The 17,310-nt window shown below is 46.7% G+C and overlaps 1 protein-coding gene across 2 annotated transcripts in view; it reads left to right on the forward strand.

Annotated features, from left to right (window-relative positions):
- The window catches only part of Btbd9 (BTB domain containing 9), a 351,932-nt gene that overhangs the window by 298,649 nt on the left and 35,973 nt on the right, over nt 1–17,310 (forward strand). The gene's annotated exons all lie outside the window — the stretch shown is intronic.

Genomic DNA, 17,310 nt, shown 5'->3' on the forward strand with positions numbered 1-17,310 from the left:
GCATCTCCTAGTGTGCTTGCTCCACTGTAATTTCTATTCTAATGTCTGTTCTTTGGTTGGTTGGGTGCCAGGATTCCCCATCTGCTAGGGAGTTGCTCTCCCTGAGCGATGCTCCCGGTCCTTGATTTCTTAATGGCATTGACAATGTGTTTGAGTCAGTGTTCAGTACCATCAGCCCTACTGTTGGTCATCACACAGCATGTTTATGGTGCTGTTCACACTCGGCTGTAACATAGAAGCTTTGGTGTTTAACTGGCTTCATGTAACAGTGTAACAGTCCACGTGGCTGCTCCTGCTTGTGAAGTGGACCCTTATGGGTTCATCATAGTTTGGGGGCTCGTTGGTATCTACTGCATCTAGCAGATACAGGTCATGGAAGCAGAATGAGAAGTTATAGCTCATTCTAAGAAGCCCTGGCTTGTATAGTGTGGCTTCCTCCCACTCACATGCCACTGGGGACAAAACAGCCTGTCCACAGGAGTGTTACTAGAACACCACTAGTCAGGGAATATGAGTCCTGTGAGCACCTTGGCTGTAAGGTAGGGAAACAAGCTATTATCTGCTAACTAGTACTGCAGAGCTTTCATACATTGTATCTCCTTGTCTGGAGACAAAGTGCCTTTTGGGATATTGCCCTTGTTTATTTGGTTTTAAGATTTATTTATTTTATGTATATGAGAACACCATTGCTCTCTTCAGACACATCAGAAGAGGCCATTACAGATGGTTGTGAGCCACCATGTGGTTGCTGGGAATTGAACTCAGGACCTCTGGAAGAGCAGTTGGTGCTCTTAACCGCTGCCATCTCTCCAGCCCACCCCTTTGTTTTATAAAAGAAGTAGTTTGAGAGAAGAGGTATCTTTCCCATGGAGCAGGGGCCAAGTTTTCATTCAGACTCTGTGACAGAGCACACGCTTTACAGATCACAGTATTACAGAAGAACACCAAACTCGCTGTGCGGAAGTCATGGGAACAGGGTGGTTACTTTGTTCTAGTCTGATGGGACCCTTTACAAACAATGGCATGCCTCTAGCCCAGTGATCCACCTGCCCCAATCCTCTCTCCAGAGCGAGACTGGATCCCCACAGCTCACCGTCTTTGGCATGTTTTTTTTAAAAAAAAAAAAAATTTATTTTTATTTACTTTATGTATATGAGTGTTTTATCTGCGTATGTACCTGCATGCCAGAAGAGGGCATTAGACTCCGTTAGAGATGGTTGTGAGCCACAATGTGGTTGCTGGGATTTGAACTCAGGACCTTTTAAAGAGTAGCCAGTGCTCTTAACCACTGATCCATCTCTCCAGCCCCATCCTTGGCATTCTTGACGTCTTCTCTGTCATGTATATGTTTCTTTATAAGCCTCCATCCAGGGAGCACCACTAGCCTTCACGAGAGCACGCTTGCCATACACAGAATCTCCTCTGTGCAGATTCTCTAAGTGCTTTTGCCTGGCCATCAGCATCTTATTGGTTTGTTTCCATTCATTGATGGACTTAAATAATTAACAAGCTCTCAACTTCGATTGTGGCACACAGGCTCTCTGGTAGTGGTTTACATATTAATAAGCTGTGAACTTCTGATGTATCAGAACAAACAAGAAGGAAAAGGAAGGCAAGATTCTGTTGACTCCATTAGAATCAGTGGGAACAGTTAGGATTTTACATGTATAGATGTAATCAGTTCGCTGTACCTCTACCATCTGTGTGGTCCCTTGGGTCTTTCAGCAGATGTTAAGAGAAGATCCTTTTAGCATGGAGAACTGCAGTTTCCTGTTCATGAGAGGTAGTACGGTAAGAGTGGTTGGGTGCACAGAGCTCTGGTTGGCCTGCTCTGGTTTACTTCCATGGTGAAGATGCTCTTTCCTATTGGAAAAGTCTGGCTTTAGTATTGGCAGTTTTGTTTTTTAAACTTTTTTGTAGCTCTTGTTCTTCTCATATTCTCTTACCCTGAACCTTCAGACCTTACAGTCAAGTTATTCTCCTCCTCTGCTCTCTTCTAAACTGTTGGACCTAATCGTTTCTAACAGTTTGCAAACAGCACACCGAACGTTAAACAATTCAGGGGACCTGGGCAGAGAGCACAACTGACCTTCCCATCTTCCTGTGTGTTCCTCAGAGGTGCTGCCTCTGACTGTTTATCGGCTTTCTGGTTTGTTTCCTGCTAACCTCTGTATTATCGACAGCATCTTATTCTCTGTTCATTCAGCAGCTTTATTAATTTTGTTTGGAGTGTGAGGTTTACCCTTAAGGGTCTCCACCAGCCTGTTACTGAGTCACACTCACTACTTACCATGTGGATACACAGTTGTGTAAATTGCTATAAGGAAGAACCCCCTAGTGCTATCCTGGTGGTTAGTTCCTTTTCCATTCTCTCTCATAGGCTACCCTGAAGCTCAGTATAGATCGCTTGGTCTTTGGAGGCAGAACATTTAGTTAAGATCATTGATAGACACTATGTAGAGTAGATCCGTAGATTTTTTTCAGAAGAGGCATGTCAAAAGCAGCTAATAGGAGTTTTTAAGTGTCTGAATCACAGTTCGACATGGATTGGGTTCCCCCAGGAGTTCATTCCTGTGTAAAATTCATCCTCTGAGAACCTCAGACTTCCTGCCATCTACCATCCAACGTTGCTGAGAAAAGGTCTGCTGCTGGCCCATTCTTGTTTCTATAGAGGCTTCTAGGCATCCGGTTATTGCACTGTCTGCTGCTCTTGCATCATTTACATTTTTTATCACGACCTATTTTGAGGTTGTGTATCCTGTGAAAGTCAGTGGATAGCTTGCAGGAAGGAGTCCATGGGGCGTGGGGCTAGGCCTCTTGCTCAGGTCCCTGAGCTTGCTGACAGGTGCCTTGTCCCTGCTGAGGACACCTAACTGGCCTTGTTTACCACGCGTGGGTTTTGCTGCATAGCCCCAGCTAGATTGAAACTTATTGTAAAGACCAGGGTCTCCTCAAATTTGTGGAATCCCCCTGCCTCTTGAGTTGCTAGTATGACAGATGTGAACCACCATACCTGGCTTCCCTCTGTCATATTCCAGGCTTCCAGAAATAGTGAAAAGTAAAAATGTCTGCACTGGGAGCCACCTTTGTCTAAAGCCCCCCAATGCTGCCTTGGGGTCCCCTGGGGTCAGACATTGATAATCCAAGGCCTTGAATTGTTCTCTGTCTTTTTCTCTGCCTAACTCACCTCTGCCTGTCATGCTACTGTCTTTCCTACTGTCTGAGTGTTTCTCAAGTACTCACTCCAGGACTGAGGACTTAAGGACAGAGTTCAGAATTGTAGACATATCATCAAAAGAAGAGAAAGATGATAGACGAAAACCCACCCTGTTGATAGTGATCACCTTGGTGCAGTTGAGTTATGGAAAGTATTTCTAATTTTCTACATTTTTGACCAATTTACACCTATTTCATAGAAAATGTTTTTAGAAAAACAGCTGCATTTGAGGAAACTTTTTTCTTGCTGCAGATATAAACACTTTGTAGCTGTGAGTCCTTGCCTGCATTTGCAAAGCCCGGGCAGGTAGAGCAGCCTGTTTTCTTCCCTGTCAGCACTAAATGAAGGAATTGTGTTGCATGGCGCTCTCTCCCAGCAGCTTTTAGGATACTGGACACCAGGGGCCCAAGCAGCACCTCCTCCCAGCCCTCCTGGAGGCTGGCCAGCCTCTCGGATCAAGCCAGGCTTGAGATGACAGCATTTCTGCAGCATTCTCATGTGAAATCTTCTCTGTGATTTCCCCAGTGAGCACCTCACAGTCCCTGTGTCTGGGGCTCCCCTGCTCTGCCCCCTGCTCCCCACATGATGGCAGGCACATCTGAGGAGTCCTGTGCCCCTGACTGCTTATGAGACACTCAGACCCCAGGAAGCACAGGTCTGTCCTGGCCTCTGTTTCTGTGACTGCTGTCTGATGACTGGGAATCGTAGAGAGGACGGGAAATTGTGTTCCTCTTCCGAGCACTTCCCTGGTTGGGAGGATGTCAGCACATTTTAGGGTGGGGAGTTACAGCCTCGGACCTCTTTGAAATTGTTCTGAGATTGAAAAACAGCACATTTAAACCTAGTGACTGACTTTGCCTTCATTTTTCTATATCATCTTTCCCATTGTTGGTGACAAAGTCTAGAAAGCAATTTTCCCACCTATTTTATTCCTTAGCCAGAAGTCAACATAACAGAGTCTTTGAGCAATTGCTAGGAAGTCATGGCTAGCAGTGCAATTTGCCATTATATGTAACAAACATGTCACAAGCATGCCAAAAGGCAAGTGGGGTTTTGTTTTATAGAATTTTATGTGTTTGAAAGTCTTGCCTATGTATTATATATACCATGTATGCACCCAGTATCCTCAGAGGTCAGAAAAAGGCATCAGATCCCCTGAAAATGGAGTTAGGGTGGTTGTGAGCCACCATGCGGGTGCTAGGAACTCATCACAGGTCCTCTGCAAGAGCAAAACATGCTCTCTACCACTGAGCCATCTTGTCAGCTCTAGCAAGCAGATTTTGAAGAGGGGAACATCTTCACCATTGCTGCTACTGGGAGAAGTTCCCCATCAGCATCAGGGTTAGTGTCCTGGAAAGGGCTGTCCCAGAGACCTCACTGAGATCCCAGGCACCTCCCCTTCTTACTCCTGCAGGGCTCAGGCTCCTCCCCATCCTGGATCCCAGGCTCCTCCCCCTTCTCACTCCTGCAGGGCTTGAAGAGTGTGTTTACTTGTTCCTTCTGGAAGTGTGAGCCAATTAATGAGTGCTGGTTGTGTAATTGTCACTTTCAAACAGCTGGATGAAGATTTTATTTTTCTCTCTTCATACTTAATTCCATTTTTTTTCACACTTTGACAATAATGAAAAAGCCAGCCATGTTCTTTCCTTTATTTTTTAAAGGGCAAACTCAGATGTTAATTCTTGTCAAGACTTTTAGAATTTGAACATAAAGAAACACATCCTCATAAGAGGATACCCTCCCCCAGCAGAAGTCAGGTAAAATGCACAGATCCAGTTCTAAAGGGCATATTGCTGAGTACCAGAGCTTGTCTGTGGAGGGGTCTGTGTGCACCCATCATTTCTGAGCGATCAAAGTGGTGAATATTTAGAGTAGGAAACATCAACAGCTCATTCGTTGGCCAGACCTGTGCTTTTAAAGAGGACATTTTTATTTCACATAGTTTTGTGTAGAACTTTCTCCATCCAATGGAAGACATGGGAGAGAGGGTGATCCAGGAGGCAGAGCATGTTGGCGCTGTCTGTAGGTTGTGGGTGAGAATCCTCCCTACCCAGAACCCTCACAGCTGAAGGAACTGGAAGGAAATGGTCTCCTGCAGTCGTCCCTCCAGCTCTTACTGCCATCTCCCTTGCTTAACCACACAGCTATGCTCTTCTGTAAGGGTAACAGCTTTCCGCGTGCCTGCTATTTAGAATATTTAGAAAACGATGTAGCATTTCTTAGTGAAAACTCCTTAGCCAGCTGTGTGAACATAAAGTGTGCATGATCAGGCAGATTCTTCTTTGTCATCTCTCACTGCCCCTTAGTCTGTGACGTGGATCCCCAGGAACAGTGTGTCTGTCACTTGAGGTTGGTTATGGGCTGGGCGTCCATTTCCTTTCTCTACAGCTGCTGCTAGGCAAGGAAAGTTCTTTATGGAAGGCTGAGAGCTTTTAGATCCTGTGCCAGCTGTGCCCCTTTCACTTCAGAAATGGATTTGATTTAAAACCCTAACTCTGTTGGGTTAATAGGTTTCAGTGGCTTCTCTGAATTTTCAAAGTAAAGATAGTTAAAAAAAAAAGTTAAAATAATTTTTTAAAAGAATACTGCCCTTGGACTCTAGAGTGGACTCATGGAACATTTGTGCCCCTCTCCCTGCTAGGAGAATCTGACTGCTCTGGAGTCCTGGAGCTCAGTCCCCACTCCTGGCCTTGGGCAGCAGAACGTTAACTGGCTGGGCGGGCTCTTTCACCTTGGCCTTCTGCTGTAGACACTGCTAGGTGTAGGACCTGCCCCTTGACCCTAGAGCAAGCTGAGCACTGTGCGCTAAAGCAGCAGTCATCGCAGTGTGCCTTCTAGAAACCCACAGCCAGGATGGTATCTCTGAAACACAGAGGGACAGCTCATGGTGAAGGCACAGAAAGGGAGAGCTTGTCTTTTAGTGTGATCTGCCTCAGTTTCCAGACTCGACCCCAGAAGTCAGGAGCCAGCTTCTAAGTCCCGGGGAGGTTTTCCTAGTCCTCACCCATCAATACTGGCTCAGGCCCATCCCAGAGTGTCGTGGATTCTTCCTGGATTTAAGAGAATGTGTGTGTGTGTGTGTGTGTGTGTGTGTACGAGTACGCGTGCGTGTGTGGTGTCTTCAACAGTCCTAGTGTACAGAGTTAGCACTTGTGGCTAAGGAGTTCGCTTTCTTAACTATCTTAGTCTCTTGGCTTTGCCTCTTCCCATCATCATTTCCACCGCTCGGTTTCTAACTCAGCCCATGTTCCTCATCTCCTTGCCCTGCCCTGTAGCTCCTGCCACTGTGCCCTTTCATGGGCATCTCACCTTTGTCTTTCCTGTGCTCTCCACACTTGGCGTTTGATTTTTCCGCAGTGTCCGCCCTTCCTCTGACACTCCCTCCCTGTTGTCTCTCTCCCCGTGGCTTCTGTTCAGTTTGTTGCAGTTCTAGAGTCTGTAACCCTGGGGCTGGGTTGTTGTTGTTGTTGCTTGTAATCCCCTTGTCACCTGTAGAGCAGCTTCAGCCATCTGCTGAAGACAGTCAGACTGTACCTAAGCACATCCTTTGTCTCCACATGAGCAGCTCTTGTCTGCTTTTCATCTGTTCTGCTGATACTAACGCACCGTGGTCAGACACCACAGTATCCCTTCCGTATTGCTCTGGTCCTCCCAGGCTTCCTAACCTTTCTGCTGCAGTGCTGTCTGCACAGGTGAGGTCCTGCCTGCCTTTCACTGCAGACCAGTGACCAAGCCTGTGACAGCTCAGTCACCTTTATCTCCTCCAGCTCACCCTCAAGCTCCAGTCCTCCTAAGACCCTATCAAATGATCAGTTTTTTCTGACCTCATCCTTGGATCCCTTTTCATACCATTTAATAAGGAAACAAGGAGATCGGTTGGGAGGAAATGACACTTTAAAATCATTTTTCAAGTCGGGCGTGGTGGAGCACGCCTTTAATCCCAGCAGAGGCAGGCGGATTTCTGAGTTTGAGGCCAGCCTTGTCTACAAAGTGAGTTCCAGGACAGCCAGGGCTACACAGAGAAACCCTGTCTCGAAAAGCCAAAAAAAAAAAAAAAAAAAAAAAAAAAAGAGCTTCAAGAGTCTCAGCTCAGGCATCCATCGCCTTGCGAATGTGAAGCTGAGGTGGAGGACACAGTACTTTCCCAAGACTATGTCTAATGGTGGGGCACAGCTCAGAACCCTGGTCTCCTGGTCCTAATACCTGTCTCAACACTTTGTATAGGTAGTCATACCATGGTTTTGTTGTTGTTTGGTTTGTTTTTTGTTTTGGATTGTTTGTTTCAGAGATAGGATTTCCCTGTATAGACCAGGCTGGCCCTAAACTCAGAGATCCACCTGCCTTCCAAGTGCTGGGATTAAAGGCATGTGGCACCACCTCCCAGCTAACACCAGAGTTTAAAATAAAAAAAGACTGCAATAGTGCTGTGAGAATATGGGCAGACCAGAGCAGAGCATGAGTTAGGATTTTCTTCTGGAAATATGCGTTCGCAGTTTGACCCCTGCCCTGGTCCATATCACACCTGGGGGAGCCAGTGATTTCACAACCAACGGTCCTGAGAACTCCGGATTTTACAACATAGGGAGGTATGAGTCAGAAAGAGACTCACTTCCAGAGTTGCCACAAAGACCAGAGACTGCAGAGAGATTCACCTGCATTTTTATATGCTTTTCTATCTACAGTCACTATTGCTTCTTCCACAGAATGTTAATTTGTACAGCCTATTAGCCGTATCATAATTCATAGGTTTGAAATTGGTTTTTTTAAAGTACAGTTCTTATGCCAGTACTCGAGCCAGGATCACCCAGGGGTTCATTATCCAGGCTGTACAGCGTATTAGCCTCTGTTCTGTTTTCCTGCCATCTCCTTCCTGCTACTGACTTTTAAAACATCATTACACTGTTCATTAGGCCATTTATTAAACTATTTCCCTCCACTGAGAGGGACTCACATGTGTGTTTTTCCTTTTGTTTTAAGCCAAGACCCATAAAGTGTATTTCCCCCACCGTTGACATTTTCTTTTCACGATCCCTTGAAATGGAGTATAAGTGGATTTCAGCACAGTGTTGTAAATTATGCACTGAGTATCAGTGGTAAACATTTCTTACAGAGTTTTAGAGCGTGGTTTCAGGGCGGTGGGCATCTGGCATTGCATGCATTTGCCAGCTGCTGGGGAGAAAGGGAGGGGGGAGGCTGTCTCTTCACAAACCTTGGTTTTTCTTCTTTTATTTGAAGTCATACAATAATTCGGAGCCCAAGTTGCAATCACAAACAGCAAAAAGAATGACTGTGCCCTTAGTGACCTAGTTTGGCACTGTGAACCTGCTTGGTTTTCCTTCTCATTCCCTGTAGCATTGCACATTAAATTTGTCCCAGAGAACCCATGATTTTGCTGTGCTACAGACGCCATCTTGACAGCCGTTGCTTGCTCGTCTCTGGTGCCCAGAGCCTCAGCCTGTATTTCTGCTTCAGGACAGGGCCTCGGGCAGGCAGGGAGCAGAACTACACAGCTGTATCAGGCCTGAGTAGTTAGTTGTGTCTTCCAGGGAGCTGCTGAGCCTTCCAACTTTGTGGCCTCTCCTCTGGGTTACTCTGAGTGTTCTAAGGGAGTCTCCCGGAAGCCTGCTTATTTATATTTCAGTTCTAACTGAAGATCTAGTTCTGTGCCAACCTGCTGTCCAAGTCACAGATTTAAACCAAAGGACAACGTTCATGTGCCCACAGCGCCATTAGCTCCTCCTCCTATTACTGGCAGCTGCTACTGGCGAACTAACTGGGAGCCCACTGACCAGGGAACCCCGTAACATCAAGTAGTACTCAGGTTTTTACTAAAACAAAGCAGCTACAATTACAGAGGCATTTGTGGACTTGTAATCTGATTTCAAATTTATAACTTCATATCACAGTGAAATGATCTTCCACCATTAATATTAATTAACTATAAATGTCTGAGGAGATGGGGAAGGAATGGAAGACACAGCCCTCCTAAGCCTTTCATTTGGGATGAGAACTGCTGATGCTTTCAGGCTCTGTTGTCTCCTGTTGCCACTTCCTAATTAACATCATAATTCAACCGATACTGAATCATTTAACTGGGTAGGAACCCCAGTCTGTGAGCTTGGGTCCAGGTTAGCTCAGAAATCTGACATGATTCACCAGCTTGACAGACATGTTCTGAGCCACTGCTTTAGGCCAGGCAGTGAGCTGGCACATTACCTTGTGGGCTCCCAGCTTAAGCCCATTCCAGGGGCTCAGGACCCTGCCAGAGTAAGATGCAGGTGCAGTCGGAGGTGTCTGTGAATTCTGACGCCCTCAGGTGATCCACAGATTCCCCAGTTGAGTCTTAGGTTAAGCAGGATGCATAACCAGGAAACGTGCTACCCAGACAGCTGGCCTTGGCCTTGGTGGATAAACACAAACCACGGAGTTTCCTGCAGCTTGCTAGAGGGAAGTTCAAGCATGCTTTCTAAGGTCCACTGTCCCGGTGATGGCAGGATTGCAGCCTGCATGCTGCTGTTTGGCTTTTTGTTTGGTTTTGTATTGAAACTGTGTTCAGCCATGGGGAGGCTCAGCAATGGGCGGTGTTGGCTCCACTCCTGTCCACCAATCTTCTGCCCTCTCTGATGATAAGTACGATAGTTCATCTGTAATGAGCACTTGTACTCTATATAAACTGCAATCCTGTATCATGTAAGCGGTCATTTTCCACTTTACTTGGAAACAGAGGCTTTCTGCTTGGCTTAGTTACAGCCAGAATGCGGGGGGGGGGGGGGGGTCCCTTCTCAACAACATGATAGTTTCAGAGGCATATTTTTTCCACAAAATAGATAAGTTAGCTTTCCAAACTTGTCCAAAATGTGTAATGGTTACTCTTGTCCTCAAGTGTCAAAGGCAAATAAACAGTTCTAAGATAGCGGTACACAAGTAAATGATGCTGTGCGTTCTTGAGCTGCCTTCCACTGTGTCCTGGCTTTTTCTCAAGGGATTAGTGCATCTTGAAGCTAGCTCAATAGCTTGGATCATAAAACTGCCAAGTCTCAAGTTATTGTTTTAAATTTCCTACGGGAGATTGCATCTTAAGTATAGAGGGGACTTACCCCATGACTCGGCGCCCTTACTGATTGAGGGGGGTTTGGGGTCTCTTCATGCTGTTTGCTTTTCTTACCCAAGTCACAGGCTTTCAAGACTTGATGGAGTGCTTGCATTGATTTTTAATTTTCTTGGTCACCAGAAAATACAGTTAAAATATAAATAGGCAAAAGCTTTACACTGTATCCTTCCTTGCCTCTGTGTCAACATTTTTGCTTTTCCTTGGTGATCCCAGGACCATAAGGCTGCATATCCTTCTCTAACAATCTAAGCTTGCTTGTCATGCTTCCTCTCCTCTCCTCGCATCACTTAGTCATGCATTTCCTTTTGTAGGTGTCTCAATGGTTCTACCATGAACAAGACCAACAGCTATTGATTTTGGGATGTCACAGAGGCCTTGTGGATCCCTGTGACATGAGCCCTGGTGCTTCTGTGGTCACTAGGCACTGTTGTCTGACTGAATCCTCCTGAAGATGTTTGTCCTGACTCTTACCTTCTTTTGTGACTTGCTAAAGTCAGAGAAGAGGCAGAAGTTGTAAGGTGACATCTCATTTAAAAGGTGACCTTGCTGGCCGGGCGTGGTGGCACATGCCTTTAATCCCAGCACTTGGGAGGCATAGGCAGGCGGATTTCTGAGTTCAAGGCCAGCCTGGTCTACAGAGTGAGTTCCAGGACAGCCAGAGTGACCCAGAGAAACCCTGTCTCGAAAATTAAAAACAAACAAACAAACAAACAAAAAAAACCCAAAAGGTGACCTTGCCATCTTGCCTTTTTGGCACGGAAGATCATATTTGTTCAATGGAAAAGCAGGTTTGATAAGCTCTGTGTGCTGGAGGAGTCATGAAGGAAAGAGCAGACAGCCCACTCCCTGATGTGCTGCGTTCTTGTTGCTGTGATAATGCACAGAAACAACATACAGAAGAAAGGGTTTATTTTGCTTTATGTTCCCAGAGGAATAGAATCTTTCATGGCCGTGACAGCATGGCCTGGCAGCAGAACAGAAAGCCAGCTGGCAACCTCTCAGCCTATGTATACAGGGAACTGAGAAACAGCAGGAAGCAGGGGAGGTATAAACCCTGAAAAGGCCTGCCCTGGTGACATACTTCTAGCAATGCTGCACCTCCTAAAGGGTCCATGGCCTCCCCAAACAGCCCTACCAACTGAGGACTAAGTACTCAAGTGTGTGAGCCTATGGCGACTCCCACACTCTAGACAGTGTGTACATCACATGCACATACATACATACATACGTACATACATACATACATACATACATACATACATCACAGAGGACTCCTGTCCACTGCCCCCTTCTCAAGTGAAAGCAACCTGGAGTTGAAGTGCTTGCTTCGAGTGTCCACTGAAGTTACAAGGAAGGAGGAGGGAGGTAAGGCCAGGGTGGGGACCAAGAGAGCCTAAGAGGGGACAAGACAGGTTTCATGTTTCCTCTCATACATGGATTGAGAACATGAAGGCATAAAGGAAACAGGAGGAGGAAGAGAATCTGCATCATTGGGGGAGGGGAAGAGGGCTAGCAGAGGGTGGATATGAGCAAACTACAACAATCTGTGTATAAAAATGTCACAATGAATATACTTCATTTTGTATGCTAACTAAAAATAATTAGAAATATAAAACAATCAGTTAGAAAAAAGTGTTCAAATCCCAGGACAAATGGATAGATCACAAGGACTGTTATTAGAACTGAAAATAGTAAGCATCTTTCCAGGGTTCAGCTGCTGAGCAGAGAGGTGGGGCAGGTGCCTATGGAGCCCTTGATGGCACCCGACATTTGCAGGGCTGCTCAGGGCTGTGCTTGTCGTCCTCCTGGCCAGCCATCTCTGAAGCCCCTTGTTTCCCAGATCTGAGTCTGGACATCCCGTCTCCTTCCTCCTGCCATGTCTCCAATTGAAATGGTCCCTCTGCATGTAAGGCTGAGTCTGTGCCTGAAGTGCACTGGCCCAGGTGGAAGCACAATTTTAATCAAACGTCCATAGAACAACTCAATTGCTACCAAAATCCCGAGAGTCCTAGTGCTATTGGTAGCCAGATTTTCACTTGTTTCCTGGGTTTTGGTTTCTAGCCCAGCCTGTTGTCATGGGGGTTTGTGTAGATCATTTGAATAGCATTAGGATTTCCAGTTTTCTTAAGAGTCATTTTTATTTTTTATTTGTATGTATGGAATGTTTTACTCCCAGAAGAGAGGGTATCAGATCCCTTGAACCCTGAGGGTCAAACCAATGCTCACCTATGCAAAGCCTATGCTAAAGCAGCAAGCATTGGCTCTGGGTACCTGTGGCTATCGTTCCTTGCCTGATTTCTCCTGTGACGTTTTCCAGATGTGTGGGTATCTGAGGCCTGGGTCTTTGCTGACAAGATGAGCATGTCAGTCTTGTTTCTGTCAGTCTTGTTCTGAGGTGATCTCATGGTTAACTTTAGCAGTGCATGAGAGCCATGTGGTGTCACAGGGAGGCAGCCTTCCCACACGTCTGTCTGGCTTCAGTCTGTTTGCAGCACAGTCCTCTGGCAGAGCAGGGCTGTGGTTACAGTAAGCCTGCTTTTGCTTTCAGCTGCTCTCCGACCCCCAGGCTACTGACCTTTTAGGATACTCTCTTCTTTTTCTTTCTTTTTTTCAGTGCCTACCAGCAGACATAGCTTATACAGACTTCTAACTATTCATCCAGTTCACTTAACAGGGAACTCACTGTGACATCAGCTGTGTCAGACAGAAATCCTGAGCACCAAACTAAAGAGCCTGTGGAAGGGAGTTGAGGTTTGCAGCTGGCTTTTGACAATAATATCATGAAGTCCAGGCTTCCCTGAGGAACAGAGCTGTGCAGTCCCTGTGTTGTGGTGGAGTTTACTGAATGTCTCCTGGATGTTGGATACCTGCAAGAGGGCTTGGCATCTGCCCAGGGGTGGCGCAGCCACTTGCTAAAGCACAGCACGTGAATGTGAAGTACATGTGAGTGTCACACTTGTGCTGACTGTACAACAAGCTTGTTACACTGCTGACTGTGCTCTTGGGATGGGATGGAGATGCTGCACCAGCCACAAAGGATGACGCCAGCCTTGCTGTGCCATGAACTGGCTCCGTGTCTCTGGACAGGTCACCTGCTATTCCTGTGAGTCTGTCTCCACATCTATAAAATGCCACTCCTAAAACAGAGCTTGATGCTGGGCTCTGGGGGGCTGTGCTTGTTAAAAGAATGTATTGTTATGCTCACCTAAACATGTACAATAGTCACATAGGGCAGAAGACAGGATGGATTTACCTCTGACATTTCTTTTAATGTTTGCATACATGGCTGAAAAGCCCTGGCATATCATGGCTGCATAGATGTAGAGATACCCACAGACATGTGTGCTGCAAGTGTGTGTGTGTGCTTTTGTGTGTATGTGTTAAGGAGGGGGAGAGACCTCTTGTCCCTTCCTCTCCTGAGCCCAAGTGGCAGAAGGGTCACAGCTCCACTCCCAAAGCCACAACCTCAGAACAAAAGGACAGCCTGAGAAATACTAAACAGCTCTCCTCCTGGAAGTGATGGCTAAAACTGAGAGTCAGCTGGAACAGACCCAGGTGCCAGAAGCACAAGGTCAGGAAAGCTGGCTCTGCAGAAGGGTCGTAGGCCCACCTTGTCCTTCTGAATCACAGGCACACCCTGGCTGCTATCTCCTAATGAAATATTAACACCCAGTAGGTGTTGGATGTGCGTTAAAGACATCCTAGCATGTATATTTTTAGCCAGGACACAGTGGTATCAGTTAAAATAATTAGCCCGAGCCTGTAATCTCAAAGCCTTATCTCTCCACTCTTGCTTTTTTAGAAGGCAGATGTTTTAAAACTGATTTGAAAATCAAATTTGCCCTTCAGTGATTTCATTTGGAAGCAACAGAGAAGTAAACACTGTAAAGAAGGCTTCTGGGCACATTATGCATGCAAATGTGGCAGCCAGTCCTCCTGGAGAGGTGGGTGATGCTGGGGATGAATACAAAGGTCACCGACCCCTAGATTATGCTCTCTGTCACTGGGTAGCAGCTCACGCTTCATGCCTGCCAAAAGGAAGCAGAGAAAGGCTCCGGCCAGCCAAGATGGTGCTGAGGCTGCTGAAAGTTCACTCTTCCTTGAGCCCTGTCTTCACCCAGCCCTGTGTGCAGTACACGGGGAGGTGTGAGGTGATCCACCTTCCCATCAGCACACTGTTCCTGTCAGGAAGTAAATATGTGCTAAGAAGTCTCTCTGATAGACTTGGAGGTCTGTCTGATCTCTCCTCAGGGGTTCAGCCCAGAACCACAGTGCTTCTCCACAGAGGCAGGCATGATTAGGAGCTGAAAGATACTATCATGAAAGTAAATGGACAGACACACTGAGGGTGTGTGAGTAATTAGACTGCGGGGGCTGTGCTGTCTTTTTATGACATTGCAACATAGACTTTGTCACACTAATCGTAATTAGATACAGGTTATTGCTGTGGACGAGTACAAGGTGAGATTTACCCTGGCGCAAACTACATTCTTGCTCACTGTCCTCAAGAGTGAAAGTCAGAGTCATCCTTCAGATCTGTCACTAAGGAGACATTGACTACCCTGCCTAAAACTAGGATTACAAACTCAGTGGGCCAACCTCCTGGTTGGGCGGCTTCCAGAGGTTATGAGCTTTCCCAGGCTGAGCCACAGTGGCATCAGGGCAGGGTTGCTGAATAGGGCCAGCCAGCTGGGGCTTTGAGGGGAGGTCTGGCCTCTTTATGTGGTGTTAACCCATGTTCTAGAGAGGCTGGTTTCAGAAGGCTGCGTTAAATGAGGTGCACGTAGGAACCTCCAGGGAAGCCCTCTGTGTAGCTACAGTTCTCACGAGTGCTTTACCTCTTTCCTGGTTGAGAATCGTCATCACACGCTTCTTGAGGAACGTGATAGGACCCTCTGTGGGCTCTTTCGTGCTCTCCCTTCCTTCCCAGCCTGAAGACACAGCTCTTCTGGGTGGAACATGTATCCAAGCCCACGTACACGAGCTAGCCACCTGGTTAGAGCCACCGCCGAGGGTTCTGTCTAGGTGCCTGTAGTCATTCGCGTTAACTGGAACACGCCTTCTTCCCGAAAGCGGCTGAGCACCTGCCGGAAGTGAAGCAGTCAGATACCGTGGTCAGGCTTGCTGCTGTGTTCAGGCTCAAGTTCTCGACTGGAATTCTGGAAAGTGGATTTTCAGTGCTGCTGGCCTCCCTAGGAAGTCTGTGAAAGTAACCTTCTCAGCAGCCATTCAAGGGGAAAATGGAATTCAACCAAAATCATACGTGATCTCTGGCTTTCTTAAGAATCTAGCTGTTTAGCTTCACGGAAGACATGTTGGAAAGAATATAAAGACCTGGAGGCTGAGAGGGAGGGAGGGAGGCCTGGGCAGCATTGTCTTCAGGACATGCACAGCCTTACCCAGAGTGGAAACAGTTCAGAGATCCTGGATAAGAACAGCACACAAAGCATGCTATGCTGATCACACATTACCTGCCAATTTAATGGAATAAAGCATCCGTGTGTGCAACAGTACAGATGTCCTTCCAAGTGATAAAACCCACCGCTACAAAAGACCACCAGCTGCGTGACTTCCTGAACACAGCAAACACCCAGAGTAAACCAGTAGAAGCACTGAGCTGAAACACCAGTCCCACCCCCACCCCCAGCCCCACTCCCACCCGTGTGGGCGGTGTCCCCAGGGTACAGATTGTTTTCTGCAAGTGTAAAGGTTAAGCTTCTGAAATTGATTGTGAGGATACTGACAACTAAGCTAAAACAAAGCCAGTATGTCTTTAAAGAGTGGGTGCCATTGTATGTGAATCACATTGAAATGAAGTTCTTCCTTAGAGTGGAACGTGGCCTAGGGCTGTCGCTGCCCTACAGACACCCTGTGCCAGGATGGCTCCATCAGTGGGAAGGCCAGCATCTCCTCCATTCTCTGAGGGCTGGATTGCAGCAGAGACCTGGTGTAGGAAACATTGGCTCTTCCCTTCCCTCCTGCTTTCTGCTCCTGCCTTTACTTCCTGTGATTTTCCCCTCCACGGTGTGTAGAACACCTCCTTAAACACCCCTCGCTGTCCACATTCAGATCCAGCGCGCTCGCTGGGCTGCTTTTGAATGGCAGGAAGGCAGAGCACAGGCCCCTGTGCCCTCCTGTCATGGAGCTGGCCCACTGCAGTCCCCTGGGAGAGTCTTCTCAGTGACACTTGGCACACGCACCACTGGGCTCCTGATGGGTATTCCAGCCCCCTTTTACAGCCCACTTTATGTGCTGGCCTGGAGGTCAGTGGTGTGAGCACCAACTGTAAAGAGACTCGTGGGCTGACAATGTAATGGAACTCTAAGTCAATAAAACTCAGATTTTAAAAGTCAGGGGGAGCCGCCCTTGTCTTACATTGGGCATAAATGTATATGAATGCGGGAGTCGGAGGCATTTGCATGGACTTGGTTTGAGCAGCTGCTCTCTTAAGTGGTTCTTTTGATATGAAAACAGTCTAAAGCTGCACCAGCAATGTCGGGGTCCCTCAAAGTGTGTGGTTATAAATAGCATGTCTGTGTAGCCCACATAATGCAGCTTTACTGCCAATTATTGTCTGACCTAACTCAGTGCAGGTTAATTCAATTTGATTCCTTGATGGCATCATAAAATATTGATAAAAAGTAGATAATAATGGTGTAATAGTGGATCCAAGAACCATTTTTATGAATACCATTGAAGTCACAGAAGATAGATTTGAATTTTCCCATTTCTCTACCTCTTATCACCATGTGCTCATTCTCCAAATAATCAACACCTACTAAGTGTTAGGCAACAAAAGGACACACAGTAGTGCCACTTTCTTACATCGTAATGGCAGAAATGCCAGGTAATTATAAAATTATGACTGTTGATACATTCTCTGAAGCAAGAGAACCAGCAGATAGTGACTGGCCAGTCAGGGATGGGTGTTGAAAAGGCTTCACTGAGACCTTAGAGCCAGGATGAGTGTCTTAATAAACAC

This window comes from Mus caroli, unplaced genomic scaffold, assembly GCF_978045245.1.
Source record: "Mus caroli unplaced genomic scaffold, Mus_caroli_1 scaffold_18, whole genome shotgun sequence".
Taxonomy (NCBI): domain Eukaryota; kingdom Metazoa; phylum Chordata; class Mammalia; order Rodentia; family Muridae; genus Mus; species Mus caroli.